At 60.3% G+C, this 23642-nt stretch overlaps 1 protein-coding gene across 4 annotated transcripts in view; it reads left to right on the top strand.

Annotated features, from left to right (window-relative positions):
• The window catches only part of GNG7 (G protein subunit gamma 7), a 106474-nt gene that overhangs the window by 27882 nt on the left and 54950 nt on the right, over window positions 1–23642 (top strand). For 3 of the 4 annotated variants that reach the window (XM_039839166.1, XM_039839165.1, XM_039839163.1), the window contains one exon: window positions 6418–6476. The exons of the other annotated variant lie outside the window; for it this stretch is intronic. The gene's annotated coding sequence lies outside the window, so the exon portion shown is untranslated. The remainder of the gene's footprint in view (window positions 1–6417; window positions 6477–23642) is intronic. 4 annotated transcript variants of the gene reach the window in all.

The raw sequence follows: 23642 nt of genomic DNA, 5'->3' as shown, positions 1-23642 counted from the left end.
ACTTGACGCCTGCTCGGCGCCATCTTGCAGAAGTGGGCCATCGCAGCCACGTGGAGCGTGGGAGCCCCCCGGGGGAGGCCTGTGGGGTGACTCTGCTGGGGACGCCCTCTGATCTGCTCTTGGCACCTGTGTGGTCCCTGAGCCTGGCGACAGCTCCGGTGTCGGTGAGTCCAGGCCCGAGTGGCCGGCAGGTTTTTCTCCTCACAGTATTACACTGTTGTGACGCCTGCAGGGGCTTAGGGCGAAGAGCTCCTGACCTGGCTTCTCTCTGGTCGCATTCACAGCGGCTGTCGAAAGGATGGCTGGTGAAATGAGTGTGCCGAGCCATCGGCTGGTCCCAGGCGGGCCCTGTCCTCCTCCCGCCCCTCCCTCCGTCCCTCCCGCCTCGGCTTCATTTTCCTGGCTGCAACCTCCCTCACATCATTCTAAACTATAAAGATCAGGTTACTTTACGGTTTTGGTCTTGACTCCTAGTTGATCTCTTTGGGACCCCATAACTTTTTAAATGATAGTGGTTTGGGTCGGTTTGGGTTCTGGAAGATGAATGGACAGTACGGAGTTCCCCCATGTCCACCCCTCTCCTGCCAGGTGCGCATTACTGGCAGCACCTGCCGCCCTGCTTGCCGCGTGTATGCGCACGTGCGCACGCGTACCTGCATTGCATGGGCGCACGGTATTGCTGCCGGCACTACCGCGCGCCGCTGCCCGCATGTGTGTAATGCGCACAATGCGCGCAGCATGCCGCTTGCGCGACCATGGGGCGCACACGTATGCCTCTGCGTGCCTGCCGCAAGCGGTCATGTATCGCACCGCATGACGCGCACCACCTGGGTGCTGCGCCATAGCACACACCGCACACATGTTAGCACCGCGGCGGCGGCGGCGCATGCGTGTCGTATTGCGCGGCACGCACATGCGTGGTCTTTGTACCCATGCCTGGCTGAACGTTGCGTAATGATAATGCTGCACGCATGCTGTCGTTAACACACCTGCATACCACACACATGCATTTGCATGCACGTGTGCACACACACATGCACACACACATGCACACACACACACTTCCCTCACTATGCTTGCCCCGTGTGTGTGGCCTGTTGGTCACAACCACTGAGCCGGTACCGATACATATGCGCCTGCAAGCACTATTATTATTGTAATTTTGAAGACCATCATGAAGCAGCTATAGTGATGCTGCTTCTGCTACTTCGTGTTGGGGACCTCCCCGCCAGAGGGACCCATCACGCGAAAGCCACCTGCGTTGTTTTGCAACGTCACTCTCTGCTCGAAAAGCTCGAAGGTTTCTCTTTTCGTGGCATTCGAAGGCCTCCAGAATCTGACTGTCATTCAGGGGTCATGAAACTCGCTGTAAAGGCCCGAGTATAAATAGTTGGCTTTTTGCAGGCCACGTGCTATGTGTCACTCCTGGCCAGCACTTCTGGAGCACAAACGACACATACGCGAAAGGGCGTGGCTGCGTGTCTATAAAACTTTATTAGTAAAGCAGGCGGGGCCGGCGCTTGCCGCCCCCACCCCAGGTCATCTCCTAATGTCTGTTACCTGTCGCCTGGACCGGGCCTTGGCTAGGAACGCGTGCCCGGGTCTGTCTGGCCCGGCTTCAGGTCTCTCTGTGCTCACTCGTCACCTTGAGCAGTTTACGTCCTTTCTCTGACTCAGTTTCTTCATTCATAAGGTTTGTTGTTTTTTTTCTTTTTTGCCACATGATGTGTTTTATTTTCATTAATCATACAAATACATTTCTACAGTGTCCCAGGGCAAACGAGAGAATTTGACAGTCTGATGGTGGGGGGGGGTCCCCTCAGAAACCCACAGGCCGGTGGCATGGGCGCAGAGTGGAGTGAGTGGCAGTATTTGTTATAGGTAAGAGAGCACGTATAATTAAAAACACCCAGCACAGACTGACGCGTGTGTTCAGTAAGTGTTAAGATATTTTTAGTTCACTGTATGAATGATTTAGATGGCTTCCTGTTATTAGTTAGCTAACGCTGCATAACAGATCACCCCAGTGTCTTGGCCTAAACCAACATGTATTTAGTGTGTCACCGTGTCTTTGGGTCAGGAGTCTGGGTGCTTTAGCTGGGTCTCTGCTCAGGGTCTCTCGCTGGTTGCGATCGAAGTGTCACTGGGGCTGGGGTCTCCTCCGAAAGCCCGCTGGGAAAGTTGCCCCTTCTGAGCCCACGTGGCCGTCGGCAGGATGCAGTCCCTCTGGGGCCCCTGACTGCCAGCTGGAGGCCACATGGGCCTCGCCGAGCTGGCTGATCGCGTCATCACAGCTGAATCTGTTAGCCAAGCGGAAGTCACAGCCCTCTGCAAGATATTGTCACAAGTGGCACGTGCTCACCTTTGCTGCAGTCGCTGGCCTAAGCGGGGGTGGGAGGGGGGAGGAATTAGACAAAGGTGTGCCTTCCAGGAAGCGGGGTCACCGGCGGGGAGGCCAGGAACAAAGTTTATTTCTGTGCCTCTTTTTCTGGGATAAAGAAACGCTTCTCAGAGCACCTACTGTGTGTGCGGGATTTGCAATGTGGTCAGATAGGCCTTTTTCTCACCCCCTAAGTGGGTTATCTGCGCGCTGCCTCAGCTGAGAAAACAGAGCCACGGGCCATCAAACACGCAGCCACCAGGTGCCATCGCCACACCCAGCACGCATGGGCCTGCCCCCACGGCACTACGTGGTGCCACCCCCTTTTCCCAGTGACAGCCTGCCACATAATTAGTGTGGAATGCGGTTTTTCTTCCTCAGAAGAAGCCGGTGTTTATCAGCCACCCGTAGGAAATTCTCATAGCACTGACATACTGTGTGTCTGTTATGCGCTGGGGCCCCTGGAGGGCCACGGCCATTGCGATATCTGCGACTTCCTTGTCCCTTGGCCAAAGAACCAAACTCCCCCCTCCCCCGTGGAGAGCACACAATTTAAATGTGTTTGTGTTTGACAGGAATGACGGGCGGGGTGTCCCTTCGCTGATGCCCCAAGAGAGTAATCACCTCCGTCTCAGGTGTGTCTTCAAACCTGCCCAGGGTCCCCTGGCTTCGGGGTTGACAGGTTACAACCATGTGACGTGCCACCCGAGCTGCCCACAGGCCCCTGTGGCTCCGAGTCCCCATGAGCGCCCCGGGCCCCAGCCCTCCCGCGGCTCGTGACACTCATAACAGGGTCCTACCCGAAGGGGACTTGCCCTGCAATGGGGGACAACAGCTCTTGTGTCCAGACAGGCATAGAATCTCGAACAGAAGCTTTGGGACGCTGTAGTAAGTGTCCCCCCCTCCCCTGCAGGAGACGCTGGGCAGTGTCTGGGGATATCTGTGGTCATCATGACTTGGGGTGCTCCTGGCATCAAGTGGGTAGGTACAAGGGTGCCACTCAACCCACAGTGCCCAGGACAACATCCCCCTCGAAAACATTCTGCCCCGAATGTTAGCAGTGCAGGGACCCCAAATTCTAGGGGGAGGGCCGGCAGCATTCACACACAGCAGGCCTGCCCTGACTCATGTCTAGGTGCAAATCCTTTGGAAAAGCTCTAGGAGCTCTGACGGAGAAGCGGGTTGTGACTTGCTGGCTTCCTGCCCGGAGGTGCCGTCCTGTGTCTGTCGGGCTGGTTCCTCCCCCACTTACTGGCGATGGGTTCTGACGGGTCCAGAACAATCGGTTCCTCCGGGCCTGTCCTTACCAGGGATTTCGCGCCATCCCCCTAAGAGCCAGGTTTATGGCCCTGTTTTGGGCAGTTTTAAAAATCCAGGTTTGGGACCTAGGGGTCCAGCCACCTGCTCGCCGTCCAGCACTTGGAGACATTAGGCTGACAGTCTGACCAATCTGTTGGACTTTTTCTGAATTACAAGGAAAACAGAAACCACCAGGAAATTAGCGGAGAAAGACCCTGGTTCAACATCATGGTTTCTGTTTTTCAAGGTGACAGATGACACAGCTGAAGTCTGCAGCTGAGAATAGGGGCCTGCATTACAGGGCTGGCTCCAGGCCAAGCCTGCACCGACTGTGCCCCTGTGACCTGCCCCTAGGGATGCAGTGGGGTCCCAGGTGTCAGCCTCATTTTAGGCCGGGCTCTCGGGAATGGGCCTACCCTCACCCAGTTTGGGGGGGCGGCCTGCTGTCCCCCAGACCCTGCAACCCACAGCTGTTCCCATAGCACCGAGCGCACACACTCCCAGAGATCACCGAGCCACCGGGGTCTCGCCCCCCGTGGGGACACTCCGCTTTGAACCCGATGATGCCGACAGGCACGGGGTCTCCTCTGGGTGGCGACGGTGTCCTGGGATTACATAGTGCGATGGTGGCACACCTGGTCAGTAGCCCCAAAGCCCCTGAATTAGATCCTGTCTAAGAGTGAATTTTCTAGTATGTGAATTACATCTCAACTTAGAGAGATGTAAGAGGTGTGTGGACAAGGTGGGGACACCGAGGACACGAGTGAGCGGGGGTCCCTCCCGCGGACATCCCTGGTTGATTTTGAGCCAAGGGTCTCACTGCTTCATGTTGCTGCTGGCTCTGCAAATTCTTCAGCGGGTCCTATGGGGCCCCTCCCCGTTCCCCTGCTGGCCCTTCTGGGGCCTTGGATCCGCCCTGGCAGGGAAAGTGAAAGCCCAGTGTTTTGTCTGGGAGAGCGAGCCGGTGAAGGTCACGGGGACGGGCTGGCGCCAGCTGGTGCGGCTCGCAGCCCGCCGTCTCCTGGCCTTGGGGACGGAGCCGCCGGGCTGTGTTTTGTCCATGCTGCTTCCTGCTGCGGCCCAAGCTGGTCTGGGCTACGGGCAGCCGGGGTGCCGGGGGGAGGTCTGCGATGGTCACCTCAGTGTTCAAGTCCAAGTTCAAGGGCTCAAGGACAGTGGCCAGCAGCTGGTGTTAGATGGCTGGGGACGGGGAGATTCGCACTTGGTAGATGTGAAGGCAGAGTGAGAAGCCCGTTCATGAGACGCCCATGGTCACAGCAGCAGGAGCCACAATGGCTGTGAGATGGGGACAGCCCAAGCGCCCATCAGCGAACGATGGACGAACGTGCCCGTCCACACGGGGGAGTATTACTCGGCCATGAACATGGGGGAGGCGCTGGCATTCGCCACAGTGTGGATGGACCTTGAACACACAGCACTCGGTCGAGAAGCCACACACACAAGGACACACAGTGTGTGATTCCACTTACGTGAAACGTCCAGGACGGGCACGTCCACAGACAGGAAGTGGGTTCGTCAGGGTCTGGGAACAGGGCGGGTGTGACAGGATGAGGACAGGGTGTCTTTTAAGGGTGATGCAATATCCAATATCGCAGTGATGGTCTCATGACTTTGTGAGTATACTAAAAGCCACTTCAAACCAGGTGAGTTGCGTGATGAGGATCCCAGCTTGGTAAGACCATCAGAAAAATGGCCTTGTTCGCCAGTCGCTGTTCCCTGGTTTCGAGAACGTCCCTTTGCTGTGTAAGGAGCCACCATCTGGGGACCTGAGTGAAAGGTGCCTGGGACCCCTCTTTTCTAGTGTTGCAACCTCTCGCGAGTCTTTAATTGATTCAAAAATAGACGTTTGAGGGATCACATGCATCCGTCCTGCAGGGCCGAGGCGAGTCTCGGCCTCCAGGCCGTGCGCCTGCTGCTCCGGCCCTTTCAGCGCTCGTCCCAGCTGGCACGCCTCTGGCCTGGCCGCCCCGGCAGGCCAGGTCCCAAGTGGGGCGGGAGAGGCTGCCCGCTGGGTCCCCGGGCGCGGAGCATTCCTGGGGCAGCGGCGCCACCTGCAGGCGACGGTGGGGTTTCGCTTCTCCGTCCTGGCCTCGTCCTGCCGGCTTGCTTGCCTGAACTCGGGGGAGGAAGCCACACTCAGACATTTTTGTCGAGTTATTTTGTTAAAGGCACTGTTTATTTTAGAGATTTTCAGGAGAGTTTCAAAGATAGTACAGCCAGTTCCCATCTGCCCAGTTTTCCCAGCGGTCACATCTTTGATAGTCACAGTGTGTTTGTGACAACCGAGAGGCAGACGTGGGGACAGCTCTGTGAACTCGGCTCCACTCTCTTCGGATGTCACTAGTGTCCCCTCTTTCTGCCCCAGGAGTCCACGGTGCGGTCAGTCGTCGGGTCCCTGGCAGACCCCGTGCGGCGGTCACCCGGGGTCGGCTGGATGTCTGAGGCCGCGCGCGGGGAATGTCTTTTATAAACCGGCTCTGGGAAGCGTGGTCCCCTCATCAGTTCGGTTTTGGACCACATGGTGACATCTGGGTCTCTCATTGCCCTCTAAATGTGCCCGCCCCACATCTCAAGGCATCCTCACGCTGTCTTCAGGGTCCGGCCGAGTAGCCGACAGGCAGGACCCCAGATGGCTTCACCGCTGTCTGCCGGGCACGCGGCAACACCGCGTTTCTGGCCATGCGACACCCAACTCAAATGTTGCATTTTCCTTCCAGGGTGCGGACCGTCGGTTGCTGGAACCTCGGCGCCGAAGACAGCCAGGCCTCGCGCACAGGTCGGTGGCACGGTGTTTCTCTCTCCACATCTGCCATGCACGGGGGTCGCTCGGCTCCCTGAGCCCGGATGAGCGATGTGAGGTTGCTTTGCCGCTGAGGCGTCCTGCCAGGCACACCTGAACCTTCAGCCTGGCTCAGTTCTGAAGGTTTGTCCTGTCTGCCAGGAGCGCCCGGGAGTGACAGGGGCCGTCCGTTCTCTTGGGCCCCGGGCCCGTGATGCGGGGCCGCAGGCTGGTCCCAGCGCCCCAGGACGGGGCCGGGCTGCGCGCAGGTGTGCCCTCTGCTTTCCGCGGTCTTACCTTCATCCCGGAGAGGCTAATTTGGGAGCCACATCCTCCCCGCCATTTCCCGTTTGCGTGGAGGGTGACCGTCCTTAAGCATTGCCAAGAGCAGAGCTAAGTCGCTGGACATGAGAAATATCTGAAACCCGTCACCCACCCTGGCGGACCGGGGGGCACTGCAGTGGCCTTGGGAAGGTTCTTTTTAACCAGCTGGGAGCGAGGCTAAGGCCCGGGCCCTGGTCTCTTAGCTCCCATCTGTGTGTTGATCTCTGGGCGTCTTCCCCGAAGGGTTTCGAGTGGCTCTTATAATGCGGGAAGAGGAAATAACGTGACAATGAGCGGATGTCGCCACGTGCTCTGCGCGGCCGCCTGCCTGTGGCACTCGCTGTGGCGGTGGGTCGTTGTGCTGCCGGGCGGGGAGGTCTCGCTCCTCTGCTCCTCCTTCGTTCGTAAATGTCTTCGCTGCCGTCGTGAAGTTTTGTCTCTCACGCGATGTTTAGACTAAGCTTCCGGTCTGTAACAGAAATTCTGCTGGAGTTTTGATTGGGGTTGTGTTTCATTCACCGGTGGGGAACTGGAGACGTCGTGTGGACACCATGGCTGTTCTGTGTGTCTGAGGGCAGTCTTCAGTTCCAAGGCTGCAAACACCAATTCTCCTGCATTGTGTTCGGTTGGGGTCTAAAGGGACCCATTCGTCTTTATCGCAGACCCAAATCTGTGTCATCACCGCTGAGGGAAAACGGCCGCTTAATTACAGGTCCATCCGCGCTACCGAGAACTTCTCTAGGGAGGACGATCTGGGACATCATCTGGAGACAGCGTCCCAGCAGTCTGAGCGCCGTGTGGTACGCGAGTCTCACTGACACGTTGACAGCGCGTCACAATGTGGCCGGTGTCCCAAATGCGTCCCCCGTGGCCTACAACTGAGGGGGGATTCCACACCCCAAGGGACACCTGTGACTGTCATGGCTGGGGACGTGTAGCTGTCACGACTGGGGACGTCTGTAGCTGCCATGGCTGGGGATACCTGTGGCTGTGATAACTGGGGACACGTGGCTGTCATGACTGGGGATGTCTGGCTGTCACGGCTGGGGACGTGTGGCTGTCATGACGGGACATGTGTGGCTGTCATGACTGGGGTGCTCCTGGCATCGAGTGGGGGGTGTGACCAGGGAGGTCACTCAACCCCCCACAGAGGCCGGGATGGGCCCGCGTGGAGAAGGCGTCCGCAGTGCCGAGGGCACCATGAAGGGAGACGGAATTATTTGCAGACCCGCTCGCTGCAGGCGGGTCCCGCAGGTGTTACAAAGGGAACTCCCCCAAGTGGGTAGTGCCAGGCCTTCCTTTAACGATCACTTGTCGAGCTCATCCTGTTTGCCAGGCGCTGTTGGTGGCCGGGCGTTCTTGAATCCAGTCCCCCACAGCGCCGGGGGCAGCACAGGCACTCCACTCATCTTCGTCAGGCAGAGGACCAGGTCAAGGGTCCGAGACGACGAGCTAGCCTGGCCAGGGTGTCCTGTTGCAGAGCAGCCACCTCCCTTAGAGCCGGTGTGTCACTGAGTGAGCGTCACCACCGCTGGTCCTGGAGGCAGAACCAGTGCTCTGATCTGCTTTGAACTTCTGCAGATGCCAGGGAGTCGTGAGGTTTGTCTCTGGGGTGTCAGGCTGGGAGACTTTTGCCAGGAGGCTGCTGTTTTATGGTGGCCACTAGGGGGCGGAGAAGGCTCATGGGATCTAGCTCGGCCTTGAGCCTGCGGCGATGCAGGATGAAGGTGGGTGCAGCTGGCGCCCCAGATACCCTGTCAGACCTTCGCCCCTCTTGGAGCCCTGAGATCATCCCTTCTCCGTTCTCTGGGACATGCTGACTCCACACCGAGAGCCCCATGGTCGCTGTCCTGGTGGCCCCCTGCCTCGCAGACCTGGAGCCTCTGCTGTTTGGGACCAGTGTCTGCCAGCTGACGCCTTCTGTTTGGTGTAGGAGGGAGGCAGAAGGCAGGGGTCTCGGGACGAGGCCACACCTGCCAAAGCCTGCTCCTGGCATGGCCCAGGGGGAGCAGAGGCTGTACCAGGAGAGCGAAGCGGCAAGATGGCGGGGGGCCTGGCTGCCGCTCTCCCCAAAAGACTACGTCTCATAGTGGCTGGAGGTTCTGGCTGCTGGGGGCCACACTGGCCAGCCCATGCAGCCCCTCCTTTGGGACTCCCTTAAACGACACCCTCCCTCCATAGTCCCCTTGGGCCTCCAGGTGTAGAATCTGCCAGATGTCCCCCGGCAGCACGCTTTGGGTACTGTCACCTGGGTAGTTGTGCTTGTCCTGGCCAGACACATGGTGACCCCCCCGCCCCAGAGATTTCATTCATTCCCTGAGCAAGGACTTCCGAGTGTCTGCCTGGGCCAGCTCTGGGGCATGAGCAGTGACCAGGACAGCCGAAAGCCCAGCTCTCACAGAGCTGACGTTCTAGCGAGAACTATGGACCCACTGCGGGATCCTCAGACACCGCCTGGGGTCCCCTGGGGCAGGACCCCAGGGTGAGACCCTGCCCTGCGGGTTTCTCTCCCTCCTGTGTTCAGATGTGGTCGGGGACCACAGCTGGCTGACTCCTGCCCACGGGTCAGGCAGGCGACAGCCCCTCCGTGTGGCAGTGTGTGGGGGTGGAGCTTTGGCAAGGGCACCTGGGACCCCTGTCCACTGAGTGCACCAACTCTCAGCTTAGGCGTCACCGGGCTCAGGTGTCCAGGCCATCGTGGTGCCAGCTCTCCCTTGGGAGGTGACATCATCTTCGAGTGGAACGCGGTGTCCAGAGCTATGCTTTCTGGGACAATAGCCACCGGCCACGGGAACCGTTGAGCACCTGAGATGGGTCCCCACGTGAGGACAAATGCACTCTGCTCACATCGGTCTAGGTCAGCGATTCTCAACCTGAGTGACTCTGCTCCCAGGGACCCTGGACGGTGTCTGGGGACGTCTGTGCTGTCACACTGGTGCTCCTGGCATCAAATGGGTGGGGCCAGGGAAGCTGCTCAGCCCCACAGAGCCCAGGACGCCCCAGCGGTGACCTGGCCCAGTGTCCTCAGTGCCGCAGGGGCCCGGGGTGGGGCCAGCGTGTCTGCAGCTGTCTGCCACACCGCTTAGAGCACAGGAGGCCCGCGTGACCTCTGGACCGCAGAGGGTCTTTCTGTCCCTCCCGACCTCTGAGAGTCCTGGCACGTCTGCTGAGAGCGCTGCGGGTGCTTCATCTCGGGAGGGCGACCCCACGGGAGCAAATGGGCCCCGCGGTGCGGGTGGTGTGCTCGCCTGCCCCCGCTGGCTGCCGCTCAGCCCAGCCGGGCGTGCTGAAATGCACATTTTTATCAGTTCTTTCAGTGGACATGCTGTTCTTCTAAAAGGACTGCCAAGAGGTACAGTCAAAACCTAGAATGTTCTGCTCACAGAAGGTCACAGGCCGCAGCCACCACCTTCCCGATGGCAAACACGCACAGTGCGTGCGTGGTTACGGGGCTTCCGCACAGCCTGCCGGGCCCAGACCCGCTCGCTCCCTGCAACCTGTGGCCTCCGCGTCAGAGACCAGGCCCCGTGGTGCTCCCCCAGGCGACAGGCCCGGCTCAGACGCGAGCCTGACCCCCGACAGCAGGGTCTCACCCAGGGCTGGCTGCCCCCGGGGACACTGGGCTGTGTCAGGGACATCTGTGGTTATCACACTGGCATGCTCCTGGCACCAAGCAGTTGGGGCCAGGGATGCTGCTCAGCGCCCCCAGTGCCCAGGACGCCCCGCAGAGAGTGACCCGGTGTCAGCAGTGCCACGGGGGACCCTGCTCCATCAGATTCTTGCCTCTCTGGGTGACTCAGGACCACTGTCTATTCTGCATATTGCCACCGCTGTGTCCCCACCCAAGCCCCAGTAAACGGGCCCCACTCTTTCGGACCCTGTGGGCTAAGCTCTCAGTTGTCAGTTTGAAAACCAAAACCGAAGCTCAGAGAAGTTCACATCCAAGGTCACCGAAGAGGGGACCCACTGGTGGGGCAGCCAGGATCGGGGCAGCCCACCACAGGCACGTGCTGGTTGCTAGGCAACTGCTTGAACAGTCAGCCTCCTTCAGGGCAAGGGATGATGCTCCAGGCAGTCATCGTGCAGTCATCGGACTCAAAGCACACATAGAGTGACAGTCACACATGACAGGCGGGCGGGGCGGGGAGAGGTGGGGAGCCATGATGCATTCGGGGAGGAGCCCAGGTGGAGTGGGAAGGGTGCATCCCTACATTATCCTGGGCCACCCTCGGCCCTGCAGTGTGCCGGTCTGATCCCCGAGGACATGGGCCTCAGCTCCCTGTCACCCTTCCCTCCCCCTCATTCTAGTCAGCAAACACCCGTGTGCCTGAGGGGACCCAGGTGAGGTGTGCTCGGGAGGGGAGGTTAGGGGAGGGGCCTGAGGAGCTGATTCCTGAGCTGCCGTCAGCCCGTGGAGGCCTGAGCACGTGTGTTGGATGCAGGGCCCATGGGGACCTGGTGTGTCGGGAGCTTGTCTCTCATTGCCATACACTGAATCACCAATCGTCTCTAATTGCCATTGGTGCCCCCTCCCCAAATTCAAACATTGAAAGCACCCCAGGGTGACGGTAATTGGAGGTGGGGCCTTTGGGGGGGGTCTTTATCCACGGTGCCTGGCTCGCAGCTCCCAAAACACGTGGAACGTCCTGAGGGATGGGGGCATCCCCCGTGTGTGACTAAATATGAGGGTGACCGTAAAGCCCCAGGCGCTCTGCTCGGCCGCCACACATGGAGTGTATTCGCCAGCCGTTACTGCGTGACAAGTCACACGAACGAGGCAAGCTGACACCACACCTGCCCGTTAGCTCCGGTTCCGCAGGTGAGCGCGGCGTGGCTGGGCCGCTGCTCAGGGTCTCGGCGGGCTTGGCCAGGGCTGAGCGCTCATCTGCAGCTTGGCTGGGGAGGGAGCCACGTCCAGGTCCGCTCAGGTCATCAGCAGGATCCAGTTCTTTCTGTCGTCTTGCCAGCCACCGACTAGGAATGACACGACTCCCAGCGCTTCGAAGCGGCTCTCGGGTCCTGTCCCAGCCACAGAATCTCTTCCAGAGGGCCCCTCACCCTTCCCTCTCTCACTTCCGAAGGGCCCTGCCCCTTCGAAGGCCTCGCTTGATTAGGCCAGGCCCATCCAGGGAAATCCCCTTTGATCCACCCAAGGTCACCTGATTTGGGACTTCAATTACATCCTCCAGATCCGTTCTTCTGTGCAAAATCATGTCATCAGGGGTGTCTTATATCCACAGGTCCTGTCCACGTGAGGGTTTATCTGCAGGTGTGTCCACCTGGGGGCAGGGATTTGGGGCTCCCAGGATCCTGCTGGCCGCACGGGGGAGGTGGGGGCCTAGGCGTCTAGTCACTGAAGACAGCCAGCACCCAGCCTCTCCGCCCGCCCTGCCCTGTGGGAGTGTTGCCAGGACTCTGGGGAGTGGACAGGGGCATTCAGAGAGTGCATGGCACGCTTTGGCCCAGTTACACCTGTACGTCCTCACGGCTTCACCTCATTTTTATTTTAAAACCTCATTTTGAAATCATTCCAAAGGAAGCTGCAGAAATCATACAGGGGCCCGTGCCCCCGTGCCCAAGCTTCCCCCATCTCACGTACCTACGGCAGGAGACCAGGAAACTGGCGTGGGGACCCTGTGTGTGCAGAGATCCCCGCCGTCCATCGCGTGTGCGGTTGGCCTTTGCCTAGGCTGTGAGCGTGCAAGGCCGTCACACGTCTCTAACGTGGGGAGAGCGCTTCGTACTCGTGTGTGCGTGAACATACTAGCACTACTGAGCCGTGCACACAAAATTGGTTAAAGTGGTAAGTTTTATGCTATTTGCTTTTTACTGCAACAAAAATAGAGAGAGGGAGGGACAGACAGCAGAAGCAGTGGCAGACCGCTGTCACCGGCCTTGAAGAAGGCACACAGCCGCACCGGGAATGGCCTGTGGAAGAGGCCACGTGGCCTTGGGAGCTGAGAGCAACGCCACTCCCCAGCCAGCAAGAAGACGGGGGCCCTGCCCCCCACAGCCGCAGTGCAGAGATTCTGCCACCCGGTCGAATGGACTTGGAAGAGATCATAAGTCCAGATGGCAACTCAGCCCGGCCAACACCTGTGTACAGGCTTTCAAGGCCCCGAGCGGAGGACCCGGTTCGGCTGTGCCCTGCTCCTGACTCGGAAGCCGAGACGGCAAGCGGGCCACGTGCGTGACAGCTTGTTACGCAGCAGCCGCTGACCGACACAGCTGCTGTGCTGGCTTCCACACGCTCACTCGGAAACGCACCGCCACCCTGCATGGTAGAGCCGATCGTGTCCAGTTCTGGATGAGGGAACAGCGTAGAGAGAGGTCAGCTCGCCCAGGGCCACAGGGTAACTGTGGTGCCATGTTCAAACGTGCCGAGTCGGGCGGGCCGACCGTAGTGCCTGCAGCTGGGGGTGTCGTCCAGCGCCCGCCAGATGTTTGGCGAGGGAGTGAGAGAGGGAAAGAATCCTCACCTGGCCTCCTGAACGGGGGTGAGCCTGTGACTGGGACTGGTGACACCCGGGAGCGGTGAACACAACCTCGGGGACATAATCGTTGGGCCGTGATAGGAGCGACCCTCATGGGCTTCCGTGGCTGAGTCCGTGGAATGAGGGCTGAGCTCAGGAGGGTCCCGGCAGGCGACACGCCATCCCGGCTCTGACTGACACCCGCTGGGTTAGTCCTGCTTGGCCGGGAGGCCACACTCACCGTGAGACCTGAAAAGCCCGGGTCGCGGGAGAGACAGACAGCCAGGTCCCAGCGGGGGCCGCCTGCTCTGGGCATCCTTGATGGGAGCCGGGGCGGCACGTGTGAAGACAGTCACATGGAGGGGGTGGGGAGAGGGCCTGCGATGGGCACACGGGGCCACAGCGGCTGGTGCCCCCGGGACGCTGCATCGCAGTGCCAGGGTAGAGTGGGCTGGGAGCCTCGGCCCTGGGGACATCGGGCCCAGTCGTCTCCGGCCCCACTCCGTCAATGCCAGGAGCTCCCAATGTGACAGCACAGATGTCCCCAGATGTCACCCAGTGTCCCCTGGGACAGGACTGCCCGAGTCGAGAACTTGGCCGGGTGAATCGATGGTGATGACATCGCCTGAGAGAGAGAGCAGGTGCCTGCTCTGGGGCCTCCGCCCGGGCCTCGGGGTGCCTGCCTGGGGCAGTGCTGTCTGAGTTGAGGCTGACAATGTGCTGGACCCTCCTGTGTGTGCACGGGAGCAGAGGGTCCCAGGGCCTCAGGTGCAAGGTGAGGGACACAGAGGAGGAGGCCCCGGGCACAGACGGAGCCTTGTCCTGAGGGCAGGAGGGAGCCACAGAGGGTCCCAGCCACCCCGGCGACAGCCAGCTGACCTCGTTTTACAGATTAGGCAACTGAGGCACCGAGAAGGTGAAGGTGGCCCAGTCGCCCCCAGCAGTGGTGGGCGCAGGGGCCAGCGGGCCTCAGGGCTGTTCCCACAGTGCCACTGGCCAGGCCGGTTTTGGGTGCGCGTGGGGCCAGGCCGGGGAAGCAGCACTCGCCTCGGCACCTCCCAGCTCCGAGCCCCCTGCTCAGGCAGGCCCCCCTCCCACCCTCAGTTCCCCTTTGGTAAAATTGGGGTGGTAACCCCACGACACCCAGGGGTGCTGCTAGGACGAGACGACAGTGCCCATTCTGCGGGCCTCGTCCCCACGCCCTCCCCCTCTCGCCCTGCCTTCCTCCTTCCCGAAGACACCGGAGGTCGCCCGGCTTCTCTGGTATTTACGGAAAGGCGGGGACCGATGAGTGACCCCAGGCCCCTCAACAGGTTGTTGGTGACCCCTGGCCTCTGGCCCAGAGCCCACACCCCGGAGTGACCAACAGGAGGCCACGCCTCGCAGGCCCAGCCCCTTGTCCCCCAGGAAGGTGGCAGTGGGCGGTGGCTGTGTCCCGAGTTGACCTTGATTTCCTCTTCTCAGGAACAGCCGGCTGGCTGGGTGGACCTGCGCAGGCGGTAGACACCGGGTCGAGCCAGGTCTGTGCCGCCCCCCCGCCCCCCGGGAACCTGCAGGAAGGGTGGCCAGCCCACTCCCCTCCCTAGAAGACTCTGGCTTGCTCAGCTGCCTCCTGGGGGAGCCGGCAGAGATGCTGGCTGGGGACAGTCACCTGTGAGGCCACTGGGGCTACTGGGTTCACATATATGCTGCGTCACTCCACACACAAAAAACAAGGAGCGTTTGGAGCATCTTCTTTTTCCTATCTTGGTAAAATGCACATGACATAAACTTGACCATCGTAACCACTGTAAACGTCCAGCTCAGTGGCCTTAGGCACACTCACATGTCGTGCAGCCGTCCCCACCGTCCACCTCCAGGACTTTCTCATCGTCCTATAGTGACATTCTGTTCCTGTTACATGCTCACTCCCTTCCCCTCTCCTCCCCCAGCCCCTGTGACCCACCACCTACTCTCTGTGAGTCTGACTTCTCCGGGGACCTCCTGTGAGTGAGATCACACAGGACGTGTCCTTCTGCGTCTGGCTTACGTCAATGAGCACAGTGTCCTCAGGTCCATCCCACTGCGGCAGGTGTCAGGACACCCGTCCTTTTCAGGGCTGAGTCATACTCCTCTGTGTGGACAGACCAGGTTTTGTTTATCCGTCATCCGTCATGGACATTCGGGGTGTTTCCACCTGTTGTCTGGTGTGAATCCTGCTGCTCTGAACACAGGTTTGCGATTATCTGAGGCCTTGGTTTTAATTTTGGGGGGAATGAAGTGCCTTCATGTTTTGGCTTGCCACCTGGAGCCCCGGCCTGTGGGTCACCACCACCCCCCCTCCCGCCCCCAGAACATGGGGGGCCCATTCTGAGCTGCAGAATTAGGGACCTGGGCCACGAGGCAGCTTCTCTCTCACCCACCCTTCCTTGGGCCCACACGGCTCTGGTAAGAGAAATACGTCTTTGCGTAAATAAGTGTGCCACAGTATAAAATTGCAAAAGGCACAAACGGCACACAGAATGATGCTCCAAATAAGGCCACCGAGTCAGGCCGCCAGCCAGGGCACCAGAGCAAAGCGCCCCCCACGCCAGCAGCGCGTGCTCAGCAGACGCTTTCCCTCCCGGTGGGGAGGCCGGGGTCGGAGGTCACGGTGTGGCAGGTCCCTCTGAGGCCTCCCTCCTCAGCGGGTGGGCGCCCATCCCCATGTCCTCACGTGGTCATCCCCTTCTGTGCGCGTGTGTCCTCCTCCTTTTGCAAGGACTCCAGTTGTGTTGGAACAGATGCCACCCCAGGGACCTCACTTAATCAACGTGCAGACCCATCTCCCAGCACAAGCTCCTTCCGAGGTCCTGCGGGTCAGGGCTCCACACGTGGATTGGCAGGACACCAGTCAGTCCGTACTGGTTGCTTCCTGAGGTTCTGGGTGGACAGGAATTTGGGGGGACACGGTTTAACCCGCCATGGGGGCTGCGGGGTGAACCCCGTCCTTAGTAAGGGCCAGGGAGGGTGTGCGTGGGGAAGGGGAACTGGTCACCCGGAGGGTCCTTGCAGTGCCTAGAAGCGCTGTGCGTGGGACCAACGCGAGTCATTCGGCCGAGATGTAATCTCTGACCTTCAGAAAGGTCACGGCTGGACCCAGGGCCACGGAGCAGCCCCAAGTGCAGGCAGCGAGTGGGGTCTGTGCCCAAGGCCAGCTGCCCAGCCAGCACCACGATGGGGTCCCCACTGTGCTGGCGCCATGGCCCTGAAGCCCACTGGCCACTGGGACAGTTCCTCGAAATCTTCTCTTTTGTCTTAAGTTGTTTGAAGGTGGCGCACTCTTGCCTGAGAGCTTTCTAGTTTGCTTTGATGGGAAACGGTTTGACTCTTCCTTTTTTTAAAAAAAAAAGTGTATTTTGTTAGTTTCAAGTATACAGTACATTGGTTAGACATCTATGTAGTTCATAAAACGATCTCCCCAATTTCTCTCTCCTTCCCATGGCCCTCCACGTAGCCAGCGTATTACCGCTGACTGCGGTCCCTGCGCCGAGCTCCCCGTCCCCGTGACCGTCTATCAGCTACTAGTTCGTACTTCTTCAACCCTTCACCCCATTCTCCCAGCCCCCACCCCCTCCCCTCTGGCTGTCACCAGATTATCCTCTGTATCTGAGAATCTATTTTTGATTAATTTGTTCTTTTCATTCCTTAGATTCCGCATGCGAGTGAAATCACACGGTATTTATCTTTCTCCGACTTATTTCATTCAGCATAATAACCGTTAGGTCCATCCATGTCGTTGCAAGTGGTAGGATTTCGTTTTTTTAATGGCCGAGTCATATTCTATTGCATACACGAACCGTAACTTCTTTGTCCGGTCGTCTGTCGAGGGGCATTTAGGCGGCTTCCGTGTCTTGGCCACTGTAAATTGTGCTGCTGTGATCATGGGGTGCGCAGATCTTTACAAATTAGTGTTCCGGTTTTCTTTGGATAAATACCCAGAAGTGCAATTGGCGGGTCAGAAGGCAGATCCGTCTTTACTTTTCTGAGGCGCGTCCACACTGTGTTCGTGGCGACCGCTCCATTCACGGTCCCAGCGACAGGGCTCGCTCGAGGCTCCCTCTGCTCCGCGCCCTCCCCAGCACGCGTTTCATACATTGACGACGGCCGTTCTGACAGGCGCGAGGCGGGAGCTCACTGTGGTTTCGTTTGCACGTCTCTGGTGATTAGTGACCCTGAGCATCTTTTCATATGTCTATCAGCCATCTGTGTTGCGTTGATCTTGTGGCGTGAACGACCCCGTGAGGTGACGGGTTTCCTGGAGCATCCCCTTCTGAGCGTCCCCTGCTGCGGGCTGTGGTGGGAGGAGGGCTGATGGCGGTCACTGCCTGTGGCGGGGCCTGCGGGGCGGAGCCGTGAGCCAGAGCCTGGCCGTGGACACCTGACGCCCCAGGGCGCCTGCGGCCGAATTACAGGCTGTCGGCTTTTCTTCATTCTTCGAGTCAAAAACAGTGTTTTCCTAATAACAGCTTTATTGAGTTCTAGTTCACACAGCGTACAGTTCATCATTTAAAGCGTACATTTTAGTGGGTTTTGGTATATTTACATAGTTGTGCAACCATTTCTCGAATTCCAGAACATTCCGTCACCCCAAAAAGACACCCCGCCCTCGTTAGCAGTCACTCCCCGTCCCCTCCCCCAGCCCCAGCTGCCGCTCACCCAGGGGTGATTCTGTCCACTGGGGACACTGGATGATGTTTGGGGACATCAGTGATTGTCACGACCAGGGTGCATCTGATATTGAGATGCCGCTCAGCACCCCACAGCGCCCAGGCTGGTGCCCGCAGAGGATGATGTGGCCTGTGTCAGCAATGCTGGCAGGAGAGCCTGTGCTCATTATCTGGGAGCATAGAGGCTGATCCCTGCCCCGTGGGACGCTCGGGTTTGAAGCAGGTCTCGGGGTCAGCCGCAGCCTCGTCGTTCCCTGCTCGGAGTCCGGTGCACTGGCCCGGGTCCCCACACAGGCAGCCCGCCGGGGACATGGCAGCCAGTCGGCTCTGCTGTTGAGGCCAGGGGGTAAGGGCTCAGGCAGGGCATCGAGTCAGGCCCCAGGACACTCCCTCCCTCCATCCGCAGGGCCACCCCCATTCCAGGCCGTGTGTCCCCGTGAGCGCCCTCGTGGGTCCTGGCGCCTGTCCACGTTTACTTCGCGGCTGTGCGCTAACCTGGGCTGACCGGGGAAATGGTGGGAAATGGCGCTCTGCCTGCGAGGTGTCCCTTCGGGGGGCCACTCCCCTGCTCTGTCCTTGGGCCTGTGGCCTCTCCCCGCTTGTCACCAGCGTTTTCCTGACCCGCCGCCGGAGTGCATGGCCCGAGAGGGGAGGTGACTCACAGATGCAGGGGCCGCCCTGGCGTACAGTGTCTGACCATCAGGAGTTTACTCTGGCGTCTCCCGTGAGCCAAGGATCTAACTCAGATTTTTTATGAATAATGAACACAGAGTCTGTCTCCGCCTCGGCACTGTTGACACTGGGCAGGTCACTCTGGGGGCCATCCAGGGCTCTGTGGGGACTGAGCAGCCTCCCTGGCCCCGCTCACTCGATGCCAGGAGCACCCCCCGTGACAGCTGCAGACATCCCCAGACATGGCCCAGTGTGCCCTGGGGGCAGAGTCACCCCAAGCGAGAGCTACCTCCAGTCCAGGCTCTTGGAGAGGGCGAAGCAGGGCCAAGGCTGCGGAGTCTCGGCCTCTGTGCAGCTGCTGGGAACAGCCTGGGGCCAGGCCGGGCCACTGCCCAGTGCCAGGAACACAGCCCAGGGCTCCCCCGCCCGCGGGAGGACTGAGCACTGTGCTTTCCAGGATTGGGTGGCGAGATCTCCATCTGTGCCGGGAGCCCCAAGGCCAGCAGCCCGGGAGGACCGGGGCCTCCATGGGCCCCCCACTCCCCCCCGCCGCTCCCGCAGGCAGCTGCTTCCCAGTCATGTCTGTTACTGGAGCAAGGCAGGGTCTCCCAGGGGCGATCCTGATCCCAGGGGACATCTGTAGTTGTCACACCGGTGCTCCTGGCTTCGAGTGGGTGGGGCCAGAGACGCTGCTCGGCCCCACAGCGCCCAGTGACAGCAGTGCCACAGGGGACCTGCCGTAAGTGCATGCACGTTGGGCTCTGTACCTCGGCCCCCACAGAGAGACTCGATTGCTCACCGTGTGACCTTGCTTGGTGGCGCAGACTCCCCGCTCTCCCTCGCTCCCCCCAGCTGAGTCGGCTCCCAGATGTGCTCCCTGTGCTGCTGTGGCCTCGTGGGCCGTGGGAGATGCAGTTCCAGCGCAGATGCATGGACCCCCGCCTCCTGAGGAGCCCCGGCGGTGGGCCCGGGGGACGCGGCTCCTCGCATGGCTTCTCTGCTGCGTGTGCCACTCCTTTAGGTGTCGCTGTGACTGCGGCTTTCAGCAGGCTGCACAGTCGCCTTCAGGGCTCCGAGTGACATGGGTGCTTCCATTCAGGACGCAGGACAGTTCACAAGCCTGAGGGCCTGGGTTTATTGGTCCAGACCAGGACCCCTCACACTGGGGACACTGGGCAGGTCACTCAACGGGACCGTCCTGGGCGCTGTGGGGGGCTGAGCAACATTCATGGTCCCCACTCACTCGATGCCAGGAGCACCCCCCGTGTGACAGCCACAGAAGTTCCCAGACATCGCCCAGTGTCCCTAGGGGTGGACCACCCCAGGTTGAGAAGGATCTAGGGTAGAGCCCTGGGCTTCGAAGCGAAGCAGATGTCCAGGAGCCAGGACCGTGTGGCTGGCCTGACCCAGCCTGGGCCCAGGAGCAAGAGGCCTCCGTGCCAAGCGACGTTTCAGCTGAGATCAATCCTGGCAGGATGGCCACACCGCTTATCACGGGAGGCCCAGGGTCTGCGGCCCATCGCGATGTTTTTCATTTTAATTTCTTTTACGACCAGTCGAAACAATGAATGACCTACGAACGGGTGTGTAATTGAGCACCCAGCCCGGTGTGGCCCTGCTCACCCCGACCCACGTGACACGCAGCTCTCCGGTCGCCGTGCGGGGTTGGGCCCGGGCCCGCGCAGGTGCCCGCGGAGCCCCGCAGCCAGGCGAAGCGGGAAGGGAATGGGCTGTGTTCGCGGGCTGCGCCGGCCGGTCCGGAAGCAGAGTGGTGCGGCGAGAGGCCACCCCTCCTGGTGGGATGCAGCCCTGTCCCCATCGCACTAGTGACCGTCCCCGTGGTCCTCCGTGAGCGGCCTCTGTACTCCCACCACGGCCGCCCCCCATCCTTACTTCTGACCCAGGTCCCCAGCACCCGAACCCTGAAGGGAGGCTCCTCCCCAGTGAGAGGACAGCGGGCCCCCTCTGGGGGTGCCACCGGTGTCAGAAATCTGGGAGGTTTCCGTTAGCAAGGAGGACGTTGGCTTTAATGACAAAAAGTAATTACCTATGGCCTGCGGTTCTGGCCCAGACCAACTCGCTGGGCGCTGTCTCGGGACGTCTGTGCTCGTTGCGACTGGGGGCTCCTGGCATCGTGTGGGCGGGGCCAGGGAGGCTGCCCACCCCTGCAGTGCCCGGGACACCCCATAGAGAGGCCCGTCCTGATGTCGCAGTGCGGTGGGGCGGACCCCACATTCATTATTTTGAAAAAGTTTGAATTTGATCCCTGCTCACCTAGACACCAGAATAAGTCCCCGATGGTCGCACTGCAGGGGGACCCCAGTATTGCAAGTCATCTCTTATCTCCTCCCCACTCTCAGTCAGACAGTTGTGGCACACAGAGCCTCCTAGGGCCGGTGTGACCCTCTAACCCAGGGGTCTCACCCCGGTAAGTGCAGGTTTCGCCCGGCCTTCCTCACCAGGCCCCAGGCCCCGGGAGAGCCGGGACTCCCCTTGGTGGTGTTCACAGCCAAGTCCCAGCACCGGGGCTCCACTGACAGCTGTGGGGCCGGCCACGTGGCCCTTCCAGCCGCGGCCACTGGGTGGCAGCAGAGCCCTCCCGCCGGGAGCAGGTCCTGGCTCCCGGTCCCAGCATCCCAGAAACACCGCAGTCTAGACACCCGCCGGCGGGATTCCTCTCCCCTGAAGTCAGTCAGTGCGGAGACGGCGGCCTCCATCCTCATTCTCGGCCGTCACTCCCACAGTGCGCATTCGGGCCGTCTCGCCAGGGCCCGGTCACTCGGCCGAGCGTCTTCGTAAGGGTCTGGGTGGGGTGCCAGGGCACAGCACCCAGGGGGAGCACTGCTTCTGGGAAGTCGGGCGGGGACAGACGAGGGTGAAGCACCACCGGGCCGGGAAGGTCTCGGCCGGCGTGCCCAGCTTAGTCAGCCCGTGGCCCTTCTCCCAGCTGGCTCCTGGCCCGGCCCAACCGCCCGCTCTGGGTCAGGCCTGGGATTTCTCCCTCAGCTTTCATTTGGGAACCGAGAGTCTCAGGCTGAGTGCTCAGCAGACAGGTGTGTGCACATCTGCTGTGCTGAACCTGAGCCTGGCCTGGGAGGGGTGTGCCCCTCCGTGCCAGCTGTTTCTGAAGCCAGGTGGTGTCCTGCAGAAGCGGGTCTCAGTCCCGTCTCCCGAGGCCTCCCGAGCTCGCCCCCTGCGGGCGAGACCCTGCGAGGCGTTCCTGAGTGTCATCGTCGCGATCCAGTGATGGGAGCCTCTGGGCTTTGGGGAGACACGGGGCCACTCCAGGGTGGACGGTCTGGGGGCCTGGGCTCCCAAGGCCACTCCACCGTGTTAGCCCAGTGGACAGTGTGCCAGGCGGCTATGACGAGGACACGTGTCCTCTCCCTGCTCTGCAGGCCAGGGTCTGAGATCACAGTGTCCCAAGGGTTTGGTCCTTCTGGGGCCGTGATGGCGAATCTGCTCCATGTTCCTCCAGCTTCTGCTCACTGGCAGTGCTCAGTGTCCTCAGCTCGTAGTCACATCACTTTGGCCTCTGCTGTCGTGTGGGCATCTATGTCCCTGCGTGCACGTCTGTGTCCAGATTTCTCCTTTTTATGAGGACACTAGCCACCGTGGACCAGCGCCACCACACCCATACACCTTCATCTTAACCGATGACCCCGTTTCCAAAAGAGGCCAGACGTCGGACCTTGCCCTGCCGGCACCTCCTGTCCTGCTTTCTGGGGGCCAGGATGCCACGTGGCCTGAGGAGGAAGGGGAGCCAGGGGCCAAGGCGACACAGAGCTGGCCCAGCCACACTACTGAGCAGGGCTGAGGGGCACGCCCGTCGGTGCCGTCTGCAGAACAAAAACATTTCAGAGAAAGTGCCGTGGTGCGTCCTTGCAGGCCCGTAGGCCGGCAGCATGGCGGGGTCTTCCGAGGGAGGCCCGGCGACGTGGGGAGGGGCTGGGGCCTCCTGGTCTTCCCCTCCCCACTCCAGGCCTCTTCAGAGGCGGCTTAGAGGGACATTACCCCTTAACAGCCTGGCGCTTCTGGCTACAAGTATTTTGGGGTCCACCTGCCCTGCCGCTCTTCTGTGGGACGGACGTTCGTCCTCAGGGACTGAGACAGCGAAGGATCTGGCCTTCGGTGAGAACCTGCCACATGCCTGCCGCTCTCGCCGCCCAGCAGTCGCAGCCTCGGGGGCTTTATCATCACCCCTAATCACCCCTATTCTGTGCTGATAAAATTGGGCCCAGGAAATAACGCCGGCCGCCGCTCACTCCCTCCTCCTCTGGACCAAGGTGGAACAAAGACAGGGCCCTGGCTTGCACCCCGTTTCCTCCGGGGGTCCCGGGATGTGCCGTCCCTTCCTGACGCAGCAGCCTGGCCGTCAGTGACAGGCGGGACCCTCCTGGGCATTGGCACGGGGACAAGCGGGCCAAGCTTCGCGCCAGCCCACCAGCCACACCGCACTCCTGGGAGGCTAGAAACGGCCTAACGCGGCTCTGTGGAAGGATCCTGGGGACCCCCAGGAAGAAGCCGGTGGGGCTGGGGTGAGCTCCGGAGACATCAGGGTCCCACATCCCAGTGCCAGGCTGGGGGTGGCCAGAGAGGCGCCGGCGTGACGTCGAAGGAGCATCACACTCCTGGTGATCAAGACAGGGAGGGTTTTAGTGCGAAGGAAAAACTAATTGATTTGAATGCAGCTTATTTACTTAATTAAATTCTAATTTGACTTCATGTAAAAGTAAAACATTTTAACGTAACGTTGTCACTTCCATTGAAAATCTAAAATCAACGCAAAAACCCGTGATGAATTGAACTTCGGAATTGTAGATCGGGACGGTCGCTTCTCCCGCGTTTTCCGCACGGCCCGGTACCGGCCCCGCCTCGGGGGGGCTCCTGGTGGATTTAGTTTGTTTTGATTTTTTTTCTTTTTGCAACGCTGCGTTGGAACGTTATTTATCTCGACCTCCGGGTTTCAAGGCATCGTCTCCTTCTGTTCTGTGCCGAGGTGAGTG

Source organism: Pteropus medius, unplaced genomic scaffold (genome assembly GCF_902729225.1).
Source record: "Pteropus medius unplaced genomic scaffold, Ma_sr-lr_union100, whole genome shotgun sequence".
Taxonomy (NCBI): domain Eukaryota; kingdom Metazoa; phylum Chordata; class Mammalia; order Chiroptera; family Pteropodidae; genus Pteropus; species Pteropus medius.
The sequence above is the reverse complement of the archived record's forward strand: the minus strand, read 5'-3'. Positions and strand labels throughout refer to the sequence as shown.